At 50.7% G+C, this 20,491-nt stretch overlaps 1 protein-coding gene across 4 annotated transcripts in view; it reads right to left on the bottom strand.

Annotated features, from left to right (window-relative positions):
* Positions 1–20,491, bottom strand: part of LOC116939588 (uncharacterized) — a 66,943-nt gene that overhangs the window by 20,880 nt on the left and 25,572 nt on the right. For 2 of the 4 annotated variants that reach the window (XM_032948166.2, XM_032948169.2), the window contains exon 1: positions 14,287–14,645. The exons of the other annotated variants lie outside the window; for them this stretch is intronic. The gene's annotated coding sequence lies outside the window, so the exon portion shown is untranslated. Of the gene's footprint in view, positions 1–14,286; positions 14,646–20,491 lie in introns of those variants that run through there. 4 annotated transcript variants of the gene reach the window in all.

The following is a 20,491-nucleotide window of genomic DNA, read 5'->3' as shown; positions in this document are numbered from 1 at the left end:
CATCCCCCCCACCACCCCGGCTCAAGCCCTGAAAACCGAGCAGCGCCTCTTGGACGGGGAAGTGCTTCTCTTGCAGGCAACACAGACGACGAGCCCCCGCGGCGTGCGGATGGTAGCGCCTCTAGTGGCTGCAAGGCGGGGGGGTGGTGATGTGAACCAGCGAACAATTAATGGGGGGGGACATCGATTCCCTCGTGCGCCCAAAGAATTGACGAAATTGACGCAGCATCACCGTCAACACACCCCGAGCCGGCAACCGTGGCACCACCCGCACCCCCTTCGTGCAACGGAACATGACCGCAGTGCAACTCGCGTGTATTAAACATTTTAGGTTGAGTAGACCTAAAGGGGGAGGGGGGGGGGAAATCGGTTTTGCAATGGTCAGGAAGCAAATCCACGAAGCAGCTGGGACGCCACACACAAAAGACAAAGATACCACCCCCCCCTCCTACACACACACACAAAGACAGCACTCGGTTAGCTACACAGACTGTCAGAGCAAGTGTTGTTAGTGAGATCTCTCCTATACAGACACACAGATACAAATACTCCGCGTACAGCCTTTGCCGACTGTTGGGGCAAGTGCTGCTCGCGAGAAGTCGGCACGGCACACGAGATGGTGGGTGGCCAGCAACCACGCTCGACCGCCTTTGCCTTCCCAAAGGCTATTTTTACACTGCATCAGGTACTAGTTCAAGGCCGGGTTGACCTAGGGGAGGCCCAGGACACGTTTTGGGCCATGAATCAAACTCAGGTGACCAGGTGCGTAGTGCAGTGTGCTAACCACCGTACCACTGCTCGCCACAAACACATCACACGTGCACACATACAAACATCCATACAAACAAAGAGACAGACACGACTGTACACACATATTCATACCCACATACATAGACACGCACAAAAGGATCTCCCAATTAGCCTCAGAGATCACTAACAACAAAACACGCTTTTTTTTTCCGCGAACACCTATTAACGCTGCCTCCGCGCACAAATAAGTGCTGTAGCCATCACAAACGCCTGACCGCCTTTGTCTCTCGAACAGTGGTGCCGATGCACTATACCAACACAACTCATTTGCGGCCGAGCTGAGCTAAAGGACACGCAGGGTACACACATCTCACACACTCAGCTACAACCACAAAGATGAAAAAGAACACACATCACCGGTTGAGCCTTAACAGACGTTTGAAGCAAGTGCTGTTAGCGAGCAGCACCGGTGAGGGCCGGGACGGCTGTGAGTGGGAATCGAACGCGGTTCGCCGGGTTCGTAGCGAACCAACGTGCCGCCGATGCTCCCACCGTCAGCACACACACACAGGCCTACCTAGCCTCACAACAACGACAACCGCAGCAACTGCCGCCATTCGCCACAAAGTGGCAGCGACATTACCACGGCGCCTGCACTTTGAGGCCACGTGAAGTGTCGAAGGCCCGCTGACAGGTCACGAGACAGACCCAGGTGCCATGGGTTGACTGAGATGACTGGCAGATGCACCAGCTGTACCCCCCCCCCACTGTGCCAACTTGCTGCATTTTAGTTGCTCGGCGTTCGATGTAGTTGTGGCGAGCGTCGCTCCTCCGCCCTCCGTTGTTGTTGGAGGGCGACTGCCTCCAACTGCCCAGTAGCGGCGTCCTTCACGAGCCTCCTCCACAGGGGCCGATTTTGACACCGCTGGTACCAGTTATTGGCAAGTCCACTCAGCTCTACATTATTCTGTACCGCATCAGTCCATCTCTTCTCCAACCTATGCTGCACCCATTTATCCCCCTCTATCCGATCAAACAGAAGCTGCTTGGGCATGCTTTTGTTGGGCATGCAGGCTACATGACCCAGCCAACGCAGCCTGAAGGGAATGTGCCCAGCTCTTTCAAGGATTTGTGAGCTCCTCACACAATCCAACCTGGTTAATCAGGATCTATCGTAAGGCAGGCTAGCATGAATGTTTCAAACTGATGCAGATGTTCCATTAGAGGGGTCCACGTTTCGCAAGCATAGAGAACAGAGGGCATGACTGTGGCCGAGATGACCCGAAGCTTCGCGCGCAGCAACAGACCAGGTAGCTTCCACACAGCGTTATGCAGCCGATGAAAATATATTGCTTGCCCGCCTGATTAGGAGTGGGACCTCTGCTGTCAAACCAGAGCTGGCCATAAGCACACTGCCCAGGTATGGAAACCTTTCCAATGTTCCAAGTAGAACGGGGAATGACTGACTCCTGGATACGGATATTTACCTGGGTCTGCCTACCATTATAAAGGTCCTTCATGGTTGCGAGCACAAGGTCTGGGGCCCAGAAAGCACAAAGAATAACCCAGAGCCCTGAATCATTGATGGTCTCGTAGGCCTTGACCAGTTCAATAAAGTAGAGATGCAAGTCTTGCTGGAATTCCCTATACCTCTGCTGTAGCAGACAGCCAAAGAGTACAGGACCACCCTGATCTCAAACCGCATTGGGCCTCCGCCTCTCCTCGGTGTGTCTGGCTAGGCGATGTTGAATAATCCTTGCCAGGACATTTTCCGGCCCACTGAGGAGGAAGATGCCCCAGTAGTTGTTGTAATCAGTGCAGCCCCCCCCCCCCCTTCTTAAAGAGGGGGACCCCCAACAAGGCATCCTTTCAATCCTGCGGAAAGCATCTTATGGCCGAGGCAGCTGTAATGATGTAACTTCGTGTAGTCTGCACAAACGCCAGCCTCCCCCAGCAGTTCGATTGGTGCTTTACCTGGTCTCGGAATGTGAATTGCTCTTTGACCTCCTGAACAGATGGTATACCAGCCAAGGACTCTCAGGGGGTGGCTACTTCGTCCAATATTTGAGGTACCGCAGCTCCAGCAGGGTCAACCCCCCATCATGCCCCATGATATCTGAGCTCAGGGATTTTACCTCCCTCAAGACCTCACAGAAATGTTCTGCAAATCTGCAAACATGTTGTTGGGGCTCAAGAAATTGGATCACCTTTCTTTCCCTGAAGGATGGTAATCAGAGTGGTGCTGAAAGTTGCTTTTGTATCGCGATAAAGAGTGATTTGTGGTCAAGAGCTGCTGAGGCAGTTTCCATCTCTTCAGCAGTCCGCGATCACCACTCCGTAATCACCACTTATCCTCGCAGCAACCTCCTCATTCTGGGACTTGGGATGTCGGAGACGGTGGGAGTGGACCTGCCGCTTTCTCTGAGCTTGCTGGAACACCTCCTTTCTTCAAGCCAGGATTTCCCAGGGAGGTCTGGACTGCGTACCCAATGCGGCCAACGCAGCTGCATGACCTGCAGTCATAAAGTTCGGCCATTTTCCCTTCGGCATCAGGAGGCGGGGGGAACGACGCCAACCCCAGCTGCAAGCGTCGATTCATTCTCATTTGAAGGTTTCATCAGCTAGCTGAGAACAAGCCAATGAGGATTTGAATAGGGTCGGAGGTGGATGCCCACCACTGGAGAATGGCAGGAGCACCTTACAGATGACAAGCTGACCGATAGCTAGTCAGTGGGCAGATAGGCTCCACAGTAGGTCCTGGTGTCAAGGACGTGGGTCCCAATTCTCTGTTCCATCACTAAAGAGTCCAGATGTTCTTGCTGGGACATGGCATGCATGCATGATGTTATGGATGCACCGATGCTGCAACAGCATGTTGGTGATTACACGCCCATGGGCTGCACAGGAGTCTAGCAGCCTCCTACTGTTTTACTGAGCTGATCTCGCCCCACGCTGTCCAATCACTCTGGCCCAGATAACTGCATCACATTCAGAAACACAGAGCAACACAACAACAGCCGCCATTGGCCACCAAGTGGCGGTGACGTCACCACTGCTCTTGTGCCAGGCCAGGTGCACTCCGAGGCCACGTGAAGTGTGGAAGGTTTTGGCAGCAGGTGACGACGAAACAAAGAACCCCCTCATAGCCTTAACAGACCTTTGGGGCAAGTGCTGATACTGAGCACCTATGAACGCCGACACTGTACACGAGGGGGTGGGTCGCCAGCACCATGCCCGGCCGCCTTTGTTATACACCACATCAGGTACTAGTTGAGGCGGAGTCAACCCAGGGGAGACCCAGGATCAGTTCAGATAATCGTCACTGGTGTTGGTCGTGAGCAGGAATCGAACTCGGGTCACCGGGTTCTTGCGGAGCGCGCTAACCACTTTGCCATCGCTCCCCACACAGACCCCAATGAAGCCCTCATATATTGCTCATGGGAAATAAATAACGCTATTGGGAATGCATCCCCATGTATGCAATGGTGTAATGACCCTTTTAGCGCTGATTCGATTCGTGCTCACTTCTTCAGGAACGCATCTTGAAAGCTAAGCGAGGACGTAACAGACTCACAGATACAGGATTACACCAACAGACACAAATACACAGACACCCGCTTCATAATAATTTACTTATTTAGCTAGAAAAACCACACTGAAATGTAGGGCTCTTTATCACGAGGGCTTTTTGGCGTCCTCTGGTCTTACACCGTTTGAGACGAGGCTCAAAAGAAAGCTGTCTCTGGTGCGGACCAATCAGTTTGTGGTTAATGCAGACATGATTCCTTGTAAAAGGTTTCAGTTTGGTGTTTTAACATCTTAACACAGCTGTTTTGTTGCCAGAAAAAAAGGGGAAAACTTATTCTCATAAAAAAAAACAAATTCAGCCAATTAACGAGTGTTTTTTTAATACAAATGGGAGGAAACCGGAGCACCCAGATGAAAACCCATGCATGTGGGGAGGGGCCAACACTCCATCCCCATACAGATTGAAACAGATGGCGATTAGTCCACCTGCTGTACCGCCTTCTCCTGGTGAGCCAGGGTGTGGGCACCTCCTCGACGGCCATGGGCAAGGGAGCTTCACAGGATTAGTGCGAGTCACCGGCCCTCGCCTCCACAGTGGTGGATTACAGACCACGTGCGTAGCCACCACCGCCCGGCTAACTTGCACACGGATTCACAAGCACACACGTGCATCACAACCGTACATTAAGACAGCTGCACACACACACTCAGCCACACACACACACACGCGAGCAAACAAACTCCTAGCACACAGACGGCCATACATACGAGACACAAAGGTCCACCACCATTTAGCCCGACAGACTATTGTGGAAAGTGCTGTTAGCAAGCACTTATTAAGGCTGCCACGAGACATGATTGCGAGGTACTTTCCTTAAGAGGCAACCCTTGGGGTGGCCTATTAAGGATGGTGTGGCCGGCAGCGTACCCAGCCACCTATGTCTCCCCAACACACTGCACAAAGTACCCCACTGGATATCTGTGAAAAAAGAGCTTCATAGCTCATCGGATTCCTCCAGTGTGAATAGATATTCTCTTCCGATTCTGATCCAAGTCTGAGTCAACCAATGGGAAGCCCAGGAAATGCTCAACGATAAATGACCACCGATGTTATCCATGACCGGTGAAAGAAAACTCAGGTTAGCGGACTGCATTGGGATTACAATGCAGTCCGCTAACCACTACGTCACTCCCCACACTCGTACACACAGGTTCACAGGAATACGCAAAGACAAAGATCCCCCGTGTAGCCTCAACAGACGTTTGGGCAAAGTGCTGTTAGCGAGCACCGATAAAGATTGGGCAACGTCACACGAGGAACACACGGACACACATACTCAGCCACGCATACACACAAGACACTCACCGACAGTCCGATAGAGACACAGATTCATTCACAGGCCTATTGACACACACAGACACAAAATTCATGACCCACTGTGAAATACATACGCATATACACAATGGCTCATTGGCACACACGTACACATTCAACACGGGCGACATGCACAAAGACCGCAATATACGTACACGAACACACACGTATACACATATGGATAACACATAGCCAGAACCACACAAAAATAGACACACACACACACGCACAGACATACAAAGATATACATACATACACCCACATATACATACAAAAAATCTCACGCATAGTAACCTACCTACGATACCCTAGATACAGGTACACACAGCCACATTTAGAGACTCACAAAACAAAGATCCCCCCTATAGCCTTGACAGACTGTCGGGGCAAGTGCTGTTCGCGAGCACCAGCGAAGGCCGGCACGGCACACGAGGAAGTGGGTGGCCCAGCCGCCTTTGTATTCCCCAGCGCCGATGTCTACCACCGGTACTCATTTATGGCTGAGTTGATCGAGGGGAGGCCCACGGCAAGCTCAGATCGTCGTCGCCGATGCGCCAACCAACGCGCCACCGCTCCCACTGTCACAACACGCACAGCCACCCAGCCTCACAAAGACAAAGATGCCCCGTGTAGCCTACAACAGACTGCCGGGGCAAGTGCTGTTAGCGAGCACCGAGGAAGGCCGGCAACGGCACACGAGGGGGCGGGGGTAGCCAGCTCCCCACGCACGGCCGCCTTTGTCTCTCTGGTGGCGATGTCATTTACTCACCGCACCAGACATTAATTTGAGGCTGAGTCGACCTAGGGGAGGCCCAGGACTGGCTCAGAGAATCGTCACTGGCAGTTGGCCGTGAGCGGGAATCGAACTCGGGCGGCCCGGTTGCACTAACCACTGCGCCACCGCTCCCCATACGGACACGTACACACACGAGGAGTCTACACACGCAGCGAAATAAAAATTCACAGGCACTCACACAAAGACACATACAGCCACATACACACAAAGACACAGGCACGTACAGCCCCGGAGGCAAAGACAAAAATCCCCCATATAGCCTCAACAGACTGCTGGGGCAAGTGCTGTTAGCGAGCACCTGTGAAGGCCGGATGGGCACAAGAAGGGGTGGGCAGCCAGCACCACGCCCGGCCGCCTTTGTATCCCCAGTGGCGATATTTACACACCGCACCAGGTACTCATTTGAGGCCGAGTCGACCAAGGGGAGGGCCCAGAGCCGGTTGAGATAGTTGTCACTGGTGACGACCGTGAGCCGGAATCGAACCCAGGTGGCCGCGTGCTAACCGCTACACACACACAGACTTACACACACAGACTCACACACACACACAGACATACAGACTCACACACACAGACATACAGACTCACACACAGACAGGCATCCACAAAGCTACAGACTCACACACAGACATACAGACTCACATACACACAGACATACAGACTCACACACACACACAGATAAACAGACTCACACACACACAGACATACAGACTCACACACAGACAGACATACAGACTAACACACACACAGACATACAGACTCACACACACACAGACATACAGACTCACACACACACACACAGAAATACAGACTCACACACAGACAGGCATCCACAAAGCTACAGACTCACACACACGCACAGACATACAGACTCACACACACACACAGAGACAAACAGACTCACACACACACATACAGACTCACACACACAGACATACAGACTCATACACGCACAGGCATACAGACTCACACACACACACACAGCTACAGACTCACACACACACAGACATACAGATTCACACACACACACACAGACATACAGACTCACACACACACAGACATACAGATTCACACACACACAGACATACAGACTCACACACACAGACATACAGACTCAGACTCACACACACACAGAGACATACAGACTCACACACACAGGCATACAGACTCACACACACACAGAGACATACAGACTCACATACACACACAGACACATAGACTCACACACGCACAGACATACAGACTCAGACTCACACACACACAGAGACATACAGACCCACACACACACACAAACATACAGATTCACACACACACACAAACATACAGATTCACACACACACACAGCTACAGACTCATACACACAGACATACAGATTCACACACACACACAGATATACAGACTCACACACACACAGAGACATACAGACTCAGACTCACACACACACAGAGACATACAGACTCACACACACAGACATACAGACTCACACACACAGACATACAGACTCACACACACAGATACATACAGACTCACACACACAGACATACAGACTCACACACACACACAGAGACATACAGACACACACACAGACATAAGACTCACACACACAGAGACATACAGACTCACACACACACAGAGACATACAGACTCAGACTCACACACACACAGAGACATACAGACTCAGACTCACACACACACAGAGACATACAGACTCACACACACAGGCATACAGACTCACACACACACAGAGACATACAGACTCACATACACACACAGACACACAGACTCACACACGCACAGACATACAGACTCAGACTCACACACACACAGAGACATACAGACCCACACACACACACAAACATACAGATTCACACACACACACAAACATACAGATTCACACACACACACAGCTACAGACTCATACACACAGACATACAGATTCACACACACACACAGATATACAGACTCACACACACACAGAGACATACAGACTCAGACTCACACACACACAGAGACATACAGACTCACACACACAGACATACAGACTCACATACACAGATACATACAGACTCACACACACAGACATACAGACTCACACACACACACAGAGACATACAGACACACACACAGACATAAGACTCACACACACAGACATACAGATTCACACACACACAGAGACATACAGACTCACACACACACAGAGACATACAGACTCACACACACAGACATACAGACTCACACACACACACAGACATACAGACTCACACACACAGACATACAGACTCACACACACACAGAGACAGACTCACACACACAGACATACAGAATCTCACACACACACAGACATACAGACTCACACACACAGACATACAGACTCACACACACAGACATACAGACTCACACACACAGACTCACACACACACAGACATACAGACTCACACACACACACAGACATACAGACTCACACACACAGACATACAGACTCACACACACACAGACTCACACACACACAGACATACAGACTCACACACACAGACTCACACACACACACAGACTCACACACACACAGAGACAAACAGACTCACACACACACATACAGACTCACACACACAGACATACAGACTCATACACGCACAGACATACAGACTCACACACACACACAGCTACAGACTCACACACACACAGACATACAGATGCTCACACACACACACAGACATACAGACTCAGACTCACACACACAGAGACATACAGACTCACACACACAGACATACAGACTCACACACACAGAGACATACAGATTCACACACACACACAGACATACAGACTCACACACACACAGAGACATACAGACTCACACACACACACAGACATACAGACTCACACACACAGACATAAAGACTCACACACGCACAGACATACAGACTCAGACTCACACACACACAGAGACATACAGACTCACAGACATACAGACTCACACACACACAAGAGACATACAGACTCACACACACAGACATACAGACTCACACACACACAGACATACAGACTCACACACACAGACAGACTCACACACACACAGACATACAGACTCAGACTCACACACACAGATATATACAGACTCACACACACAGACATACAGACCCACACACACACAGACATACAGACTCACACACACAAACATACAGACTCACACACACAGCTACAGACTCACACACACACAGACATACAGATTCACACACACACAGATATACAGACTCACACACAGACATACAGACTCAGACTCACACACACACACACAGACATACAGACTCACACACACACAAACATACAGACTCACACACACAGCTACAGACTCACACACACACAGACATACAGATTCACACACACACAGAAATACAGACTCACACACACAGACATACAGACTCAGACTCACACACACAGAGACATACAGACTCACACACACAGACATACAGACTCACACACACACAGACATACAGACTCACACACACAGACATACAGACACACACACACAGACATACAGACTCACACACACAGACATACAGACTCACACACACAGACTCACACACACAGAGACATACAGACTCACACACACACACAGAGTCATACAGACTCACACACACACACAGAGACATACAGACACACACACACAGACATACAGACTCACACACACACAGAGACATACAGACTCACACACACACACAGAGACATACAGACTCACACACACACACAGAGACATACAGACTCACACACACACAGAGACATACAGACACACACACAGACATACAGACTCACACACACACAGACTCACACACACACAGACTCACACACACAGACATACAGACTCACACACACACACACAGAGACATACAGACTCACACACACACAGGCATACAGACTCACACACACACAGGCATACAGACTGACACACACACACAGACATACAGACTCACACACACACAGACATACAGACTCACACACACATACAGAGACAGACTCACACACACACAGACATATAGACTCACACTCACACAGACATACAGACTCACACACACACAGAGACATACAGACTCACAGACATACAGACTCACACACACAGACATACAGACTCACACACACACAGACATACAGACTCACACACACAGACATAGACTCACACACACACAGACATACAGACTCAGACTCACACACACACAGATATATACAGACTCACACACACAGACATACAGACCCACACACACACAGACATACAGACTCACACACACACAGACATACAGACTCACACACACACAGACATAAGACTCACACACACAGACATACAGACTCACACACAGAGACATACAGACTCACACACACACAAACATACAGACTCACACACACAGCTACAGACTCACACACACACAGACATACAGATTCACACACACACACACAGATATACAGACTCACACACACACAGACATACAGACTCAGACTCACACACACACACAGACATACAGACTCACACACACACAAACATACAGACTCACACACACAGCTACAGACTCACACACACACAGACATACAGATTCACACACACACAGATATACAGACTCACACACACAGACATACAGACTCAGACGCACACACACAGAGACATACAGACTCACACACACAGACATACAGACTCACACACACACAGACATACAGACTCACACACACAGACATACAGACTCACACACACACAGACATACAGACACACACACACAGACATACAGACTCACACACACAGACATACAGACTCACACACACAGACATACAGACTCACACACACACAGAGACATACAGACACACACACACACAGACATACAGACTCACACACACATACATACAGACTCACACACACACAGACTCACACACACAGACATACAGACTCACACACACACAGAGACATACAGACTCACACACACAGACATACAGACTTACACACACACAGACATACAGACTTACACACACACAGGCATACAGACTGACACACACACAGAGACATACAGACTCACACACACACAGACATACAGACTCACACACACATACAGAGACAGACTCACACACACACAGACATATAGACTCTCACACACACAGACATACAGACTCTCACACACACAGACATACAGACTCACACACACACAGAGACATACAGACTCACACACACACAGAGACATACAGACTCACACACACACAGAGACATACATACTCACACACACACAGAGACATACAGACTCACATACACACAGACAGACATACAGACACACACACACATACAGACTCACACACACAGACACACAGACTCACACAGACAGGCATCCACACATCTACAGACTTACACACAGACACACAGACTCACACACACAGGCATCCACACAGCAACAGACTCATACACAAAGACACAGATCCCCCGTATAGCCTTCATATACTGTTGGGGCAAGTGCTGTTAGCGAGCACCTATGAAGCCCGACATGGCACACGGCGGGGTGGCCAGCACCACGCACGGCCGCCTTTGTCTTCCCCTTTGGCAACATTTCAGACACCGCGCCAGGTAATCGTTTGAGGCTGAGTCGACCTAGGAGACGCCCAGGACTTCGTTCAGATAATCGTCACTGGCGATGTCGACCGTGAGCGGGAATCGAACTCGGGTGGCCGGCGTTCATGGCACAGCGCGCTAACCGCGACACACATACACACATCACAGACACACACACACATACACACATCACACACACACATCACAGACACACACACACATACACACATCACACACACATCACATACACACATTACATACACACATCACAGACACACACATCACACACACACATCACACACACACATCACACACACACATCACATACACACATCACATACACACATCACATACACACACACATCACATACACATATTACACATACACACCCACACATACACACCCACACATACACACACACACATACACACATCACACACACACATCACACACACACATTACATACACACATTACATACACACACACATACACACACCACATACACACATCACAGACACACACACACATACACACACATCACATACACACATTACATACACACATCACAGACACACACACACATACACACATCACAGACACACACACACATACACACACATACACACATCACACACACATCACATACACACATTACATACACACATCACAGACACACACATCACACACACACATCACAGACACACACACACATCACACACACACACATCACATACACACATCACATACACACATCACATACACACACACATCACATACACATATTACACATACACACCCACACATACACACCCACACATACACACACACACATACACACATCACACACATCACACACACACATCACATACACACATTACATACACACATTACATACACACACACATACACACACCACATACGCACACATACACACATCACACCCACACATCACACACATCACATACACACGTACACACATCACATACACACACACATCACATACACACATCACATACACACATCACATATACACACATCACATATACACACACATACACACATCACATACACACATCACATACACACACATCACATATACACATCACATACACACATCACATACACACACATACACACATCACATACACACATCACACACATCACATACACACACATACACACACATACACCCATACACATCACATACACACACATACATACACACATCACACATACACACACATATCACATACACACATACACCCATACACATCACATACACACACATACATACACACATCACATACACACATCACACACACACATCACATACACACACATACACACACACCACATACACACACACATACACACACATCACATACACACACATCACATTCACACACATCACATTCACACACCACACGTACACACACATCACATACACACACATCACATACACACACCACATACACACATCACATACACACACACATCACACACACGGAGACTCGCATACATCCCATCAGACAGCCACACACAGAAACCACAATCACATTTAAAGCAAAGGCAAAGGTCCCCCGTGTAGCCCTCGCTGGCTGTTGGGGCAAGTGCCGTATACAGACTCACACACAGACACACACAGACACTCAAATACACAGGAAGGCAGACACAGCCACACACAGACTGACGTACACATACAGCCACACATACAGTACAGAGACACAGACTCAAACATACACAATGACTCACAGACACACACACATATGCAAAGCCACATACGCACACAGACATACAAAAGACAAAGATCCCCCGTATAGCCTTAACAGACTGTAGGGGCAAGTGCTGTCAGCGAGCACCTATGAAGGCCGGAACGGCACACGAGGAGATGGGTGGCCAACACCACGCCCGGCCGTCTTTGTCTCCCTCGCGGCGATGTTTCACAACACCGCACTCATTTGAGGCCGAGTCGACCTAGGGGAGGCCCAGAACCGGTTCCGACAATCCTCAACCGGTTGTTGGCCGTGAGCGAGAATCGAACCCGGGCAGGCGGGTTCGTAGCGCTAACCACTGCGCCACCGCTCCCCTACACGGAACACCAGACACTCACAAAGACACACACACACGCGGAGACACTACATACACACAGACACACACACAAAGACAAAGATCCCCCGTATAGTCCTATACAGACTGTTGGGTCAAGTGCTGTTGGCACACACACACACGAACACACGAACACAGGCAGTGAGGCACAGCGACTCACAGGCACATGCACGGAGAGGGTGAAGGTGGTTGTAGCTTGTGATGATGGTGATGGTGTTTGCCCGGGAGGGAAGGCTGAGAGTAGGAGGAGGTTGATGGTGGTGGTGATGGTGGAAGGGGGTAGGGGAGGGGTTAATAGGACGTGGGGTGGCGCTGGGCGGAGTTAAACTCGAGCACACGCGCGTGTGTGTGTGTGGTGTGATAGTGTGTGTGTGTGCACATCAGCCTTCCCCATCCCCCACACACACACACCAACACAAACCCGCTCACACTACGTGCAACCACTGTGTACACACACACACACCAACAGTCACACACACTACAGGCAACCACTGTGTACACACACACCAACAGTCACACACACTACAGGCAACCACTGTGTACACACACACCAACAGTCACACACACTACAGGCAACCACTGTGTACACACACACCAACAGTCACACACACTACAGGCAACCACTGTGTACACACACACACCAACAGTCACACACACTACAGGCAACCACTGTGTACACACCAACAGTCACACACACTACAGGCAACCACTGTGTGCACACACTAACAGTCACACACACTACAGGCAACCACTGTGTGCACACACCAACAGTCACACACACTACAGGCAACCACTGTGTACACACACACCAACAGCCACACACACCCACTCATGCGCACTACAGGCAACCACTGTATATATACACACACAACACCAACAGTCACACACTACAGGCAACCACTGTGTACACACCAACAGTCACACACCCCCACTCACACACACTACAGGCAACCACTGTGTACACACACACCAACAGTCACACGCACTACAGGCAACAACTGTGTACACCCACCAACAGTCACACACACAACAACAGTCACACACACTACAGGAAACCACTGTGTACACACACACACACCAACAGTCACGCACACTACAGGCAACCACTGTGTACACACACCAACAGTCACACACACTACAGGCAACCACTGTGTACACACACACCAAAAGTAACACACACTACAGGCAACCACTGTGTACAGACACCAACAGTCACACACACCCACTCACACACACACCGGTCAACCACTGTGTACACACACACCAACAGTCGCACACACTACAGGCAACCACTGTGTACACACACAGTCACACACACACACTACAGGCAACCACTGTGTACACACATCAACAGTCACACACCCACTCACACACTACAGGCAACCACTGTATACACACACACCCACTCACGCACACTACAGGCAACCGCTGTGTACACACACCAACAGTCACACATCCACTCGCACACACTACAGGCAACCACTGTGTACACACACACACCAACAGTCACACACCCCCACTCACACACACTACAGGCAACCACTGTGTACACATACACCAACAGTCACACACACTACAGGCAACCACTGTGTACACACACATCAAAAGTCACACACACTACAGGCAACCAAAGTGTACACACACCAACAGTCACACACACTACAGGCAACCACTGTGTACACACACCTACAGTCACGCACACTACAGGCAGCCACTGTGTACACACACCAACAGTCACACACACTACAAGCAACCACTGTGTACACACACACCAACAGTCACACACCCCCACTAGGCAACCACTGTGTACACACACACCAACAGTCACACACACTACAGGCAACCACTGTGTACACAAACCACCACACACACTACAGGCAACCACTGTGTACACACACAGTTACAACAACAACCGCCATTCGCCACTAAGTGGCGGTGACGTCACCACGACGCTTGTGCCAGGCTAGGAGCACCTTGAGGCCACGTGAAGTGTCGAACGCCCGCTGGCAGGAGGTCACGGGGCAGACCCAGGTGCCACGGGTCGACTGACTGAGATGACTGGCTGATGCACCACCTGTGCCCCCTACTGTGCCAACCTGCTGTGCATTAGCCACCCGGCGCTCCGCTCGTTGTTGTGAGCGTCGCTCCTCCGCCCTCCATTGTTGTTGGAGGGCGACTGCCTCCAACTGCCCAGTAGCGTTCTTCACGAGCCTCCTCCACAGAGGCCGATCTTGACACCGCTGGTACCAGTCATCGGCAAGTCCACTCAGTTCCACGTCCTCCTGTACAACATCACTCCATCTCTTCTCTAGCCCGTGCCGCGCCTATTTAGCCCCCTCGATCCGGCTGAACAAAAGCTGTTTCGACATGCGGTGGCTGGGCATGCGGGCTACATGACCCAGCCAACGCAGCCTTGCCTGCCGGAGGAGCTCACTGATGGGACCGTGCCCAGATCTTTCAAGGATTTGTGAGCTCCTCACACAATCCAGCCTGGTTAAACCCAGGATGGATCGTAGGCAGGCCAGCCTAAATGTTTCTAACCGGCTAAGATGTTCCATTAGGGGGGTCCACGTTTCACAAGTGTAGAGAAGGGAGGGAATGACCGTGGCCGAGAAGACCTGAAGCTTAGTGCGGAGCGACAGACCAGGTAGCTTCCACAAAGCGTTACGCAACCAATTAAAAGATAGTGCCGCTCGACTGATTCGGAGTGAGACCTCTGCTGTTAAACTGGAGCCGGTCATAAGCACACTGCCCAGGTATGGGAAACTCTCCACTCTCTCCACAACTGCCCCATCACCGATTGGGAGTTGTAGGGGTGGAGTGTCCAATGGTACAAAATACCCAAGCAGGTGCTTAGTTTTGGTGGGGCTGATGGTAAGGCCCCATCTCTTAGTAGCACGCTCCAGTCTCAGCAACAGCGTCTCCAACTCCTCCTCTGAATGAGCAGCTATTACCAAATCATCGGCATACATAACGTGGTTGAGCAATAGGGAGCCATCCCTTGACCGCACCTGGGCATCGATCAGCCTCCCATTATATATGTACCATATGGAGATTCCCCTGGTACAGCTATTGAAGGCTTCATGAACTACGTGGTCAAAATAGATGTTAAATAATGTGGGAGTCAGAGGACATCCCTGTCGCACCCCAAGGTGTACAGAGAATGGCTCTGACTCCCGGCCACGTAGTTTAACCCGGGCCCGCTCACCATCATGAAGGTCCTTAATGATCGTGAGCAGAGGGTCAGGTACTCCAAAAGCACGAAGAACAACCCAGAGCCCAGGCCTACTGATGGTATCACAGGCTTTGACCAGATCAATAAAGCAGAGCTGTAGGTCTTGCTGGAATTCCCTCCACCTCTGCTGTAGCAGACGGACAGAAAATATGGCATCTGTGCAGGACCGCCCTTTCCTGAAACCGCATTGGGGCTCCGCAAGCCTCTCCTCAGCGTGTCTGGCAAGGTGATGTTGAATAATCCTTGGCAGGACCTTTCCCGGCACACTGAGGAGTGAGATGCCCTTGTAGTTGTTACAGTCTGTGCGGTTCCCTTCTTAAAGAGGGGGACCACCAGGGCATCGTTCCAATCCTGCGGAACCCGTCCAGTGGTCCAGACTGTTGTTATGATGTCATATAGGGCAGTCTGTGCACAAACACCACCCTCCCTCAGCATTTCACTTGGGAGATCATCTTTGCTCGCTGCGTTTTCTGGTCTCAGACTCCGGATCACCTTCAGTACTTCCTCAACAGATGGCACCTCAGCCAGCCACTCACAGGGGGTGACTTCTTCCAATATTTGAGGAACCGCAGCCTCAGCAGGGTCATCCTCACTTTGTGCCACGATGTTTTCCTGGCTGAGGGATTTTCCCTCCCCCGGGACCTCACAGAAATGCTCAAAAAATCTGCAAACCTGTTCCTGGGGGTCGGAGATTGGATCACCGTTTTTTCCCCTAATGATGGTAATAGGTGTGGCACTGCAGGTTACTTTTTGATGTAGTTAAATAGAGATTTGTGATCGCGGGCCACTGAGGCAGACTCCATCTCCTCAGCAACCCACGACCACCACCCATCCTTGCAGCGCCTCACGGCTCTCCGAACCTCCGAGCGAAGGCTGCGGTAAGCCTCCTCATTCTCTGACGTGGGATTCTGTAGTCGATGACAGTGGGCCTGTCGCTTTTTTCTCAACTATCCTGAACACCTCCTCTGTCAGCCAGGGTCTCTGGGGAGGTCTGGACCGCGTACCTAAAGCAGCCAATGCAGCTGCATGAGTGAGAGTCCTAAACCTCGCCCATTTACCCTCGACATCCGGAGGAGTGGGGGACGATGCCAACCCCAGCCGCAGGCGATGATGGAATTCTCGCTTGCAACTTTCATCAGATAACTGAGACCAGGCCACTTTAGGTTGGAATGGGGTCCTGGGTGTACACCCACCACCGGAGTGGAAGAATGGCAGGCGCATCTTACAGATGACAAGTCGATGGTCAGAGGGCAGATCAGCTCCACGGTAGGTCCTGGTGTCAAGGACATGGGCTCGCATCTGCTGGTCCGTCACTATGTAGTCCAGCAGATGTTCTTGCTTGGACCCGGCATGCATCCATGATGTTGTGTGGATGCGTCGATGCCGGAACAGCGTGTTGGTAATTACAAGCCCAAGGGCTGCACAAAAATCTAGCAGCCTCCTACCGTTGTTATTGAGCTGATCTGGCCCATGCCCTCCAATCACTCCAGACCAGGTTCCAGCATCATGACCCACTCGGGCATTGAAGTCACCCAACAAGATGACTCTATCCCGAGGGGCCACTTTAGCCAGCACCTGTGACAGGAGGTCATAGAAGGCATCTGACTCATCGGCTTTGCCTGCATCCCTCCACGGATGTTCGTCTTCGGTGGGGGCATAAGTAACCACGAACACCACTCCTCGCCTCCGATTGATGGGAAAGCGAGCCCAAAGTAGCCTGGGGCTTACAGCTTCCCACACTTCACCGCCACGCTCCCACGCCCCCTTCATTGTTTTGTTCATAAGAGCCACACCCTGTTGTTTGACAGACTGCTGCCCCGAGTAGAGGACTATCCACCCCGCATGATGGCAGGAGTCAGAACTGGTCCACCGGACCTCCTGAATGCCACAGAGATCCAGGCGGTACCGGTCCAGCTCCCGACAGAGGAGTGGCAGCCTCTCCTCCGCAGTGAGCATTCGAACATTCCACGTGGCCACACGTAGTGGCTTTTCGTTGTTTCTGGAGGAGCCCCGAGGGTAGAGATTCAATCTCCTGGCTCCGCCAATTCGGGTTTGGCCAGGAGACGTCATAGACGCCTGTCCCCCCGGGGCCTCCGGCACAAGCTTATTAATTAGATATTTTATACGTGGTTTAGTGGTAATTTTTTGAAGGTGGAGGGGTTACCAGCCCCTCGCACCCATCCAGAGCCCCCGTTTAGCCACTGTGGTGGTCACAGACGCCATGAGGGGAGGAGCCAATCGGAATTGGACCTCCCCCCACAGCACTGTCCACGACAGAGTTGCCCGTCCGGCACTGCGAGGCAACCACTGTGTACACACACCAACAGTCACACATCCACTCACACACACTACAGGCAATCACTGTGTACACACTCACACCAACAGTCACACACACCCACTCACACACACTACAGGCAACCACTGTGTACACACCAACAGTCACACACACCCACTCACTCACACTACAGGCAACCACTGTGTACACACACACACCAACAGTCACACACACCCACTCACACACACTTCAGGCAACCACTGTGTACACACACACACCAACAGTCACACACACCCACTCACACACTACAGGCAACCACTGTGTACACACACACCCACTCACGCACACTACAGGCAACCACTGTGTACACACACACCCACTCACACACACTACAGGTAACCACTGTGTACACACACACCAACAGTCACACACACCCACTCACACACACTACAGGCAACCACTGTGTACACACACACCCACTCATACACACTACAGGCAACCACTGTGCACACACACACACCAACAGTCACACACACACACTCACTCACACTACAGACAACCACTGTGTACACACACACCAACAGTCACACACACTACAGGCAACCACTGTGTACACACACCGACAGTCACACACACTACAGGCAACCACTGTGTACACACACCAACAGTCACACACACCAACTCACTCACACTACAGGCAACCACTGTGTACACACACACCAACAGTCACACACCCACTCACTCACACTACAGGCAACCACTGTGTACACACACACACTCACGCACACTACAGACAACCACTGTGTAAACACACCAACAGCCACACACCCACTCACACACACTACAGGCAACCAC

The sequence above is a fragment of the Petromyzon marinus genome, chromosome 6 (assembly GCF_048934315.1).
Source record: "Petromyzon marinus isolate PM22_M1 ecotype Great Lakes invasive population chromosome 6, UKy_Petmar_22M1.pri1.0, whole genome shotgun sequence".
Taxonomy (NCBI): domain Eukaryota; kingdom Metazoa; phylum Chordata; class Hyperoartia; order Petromyzontiformes; family Petromyzontidae; genus Petromyzon; species Petromyzon marinus.
Note: the sequence above shows the minus strand (reverse complement) of the source record. Positions and strands in the feature narration are given on the sequence as shown.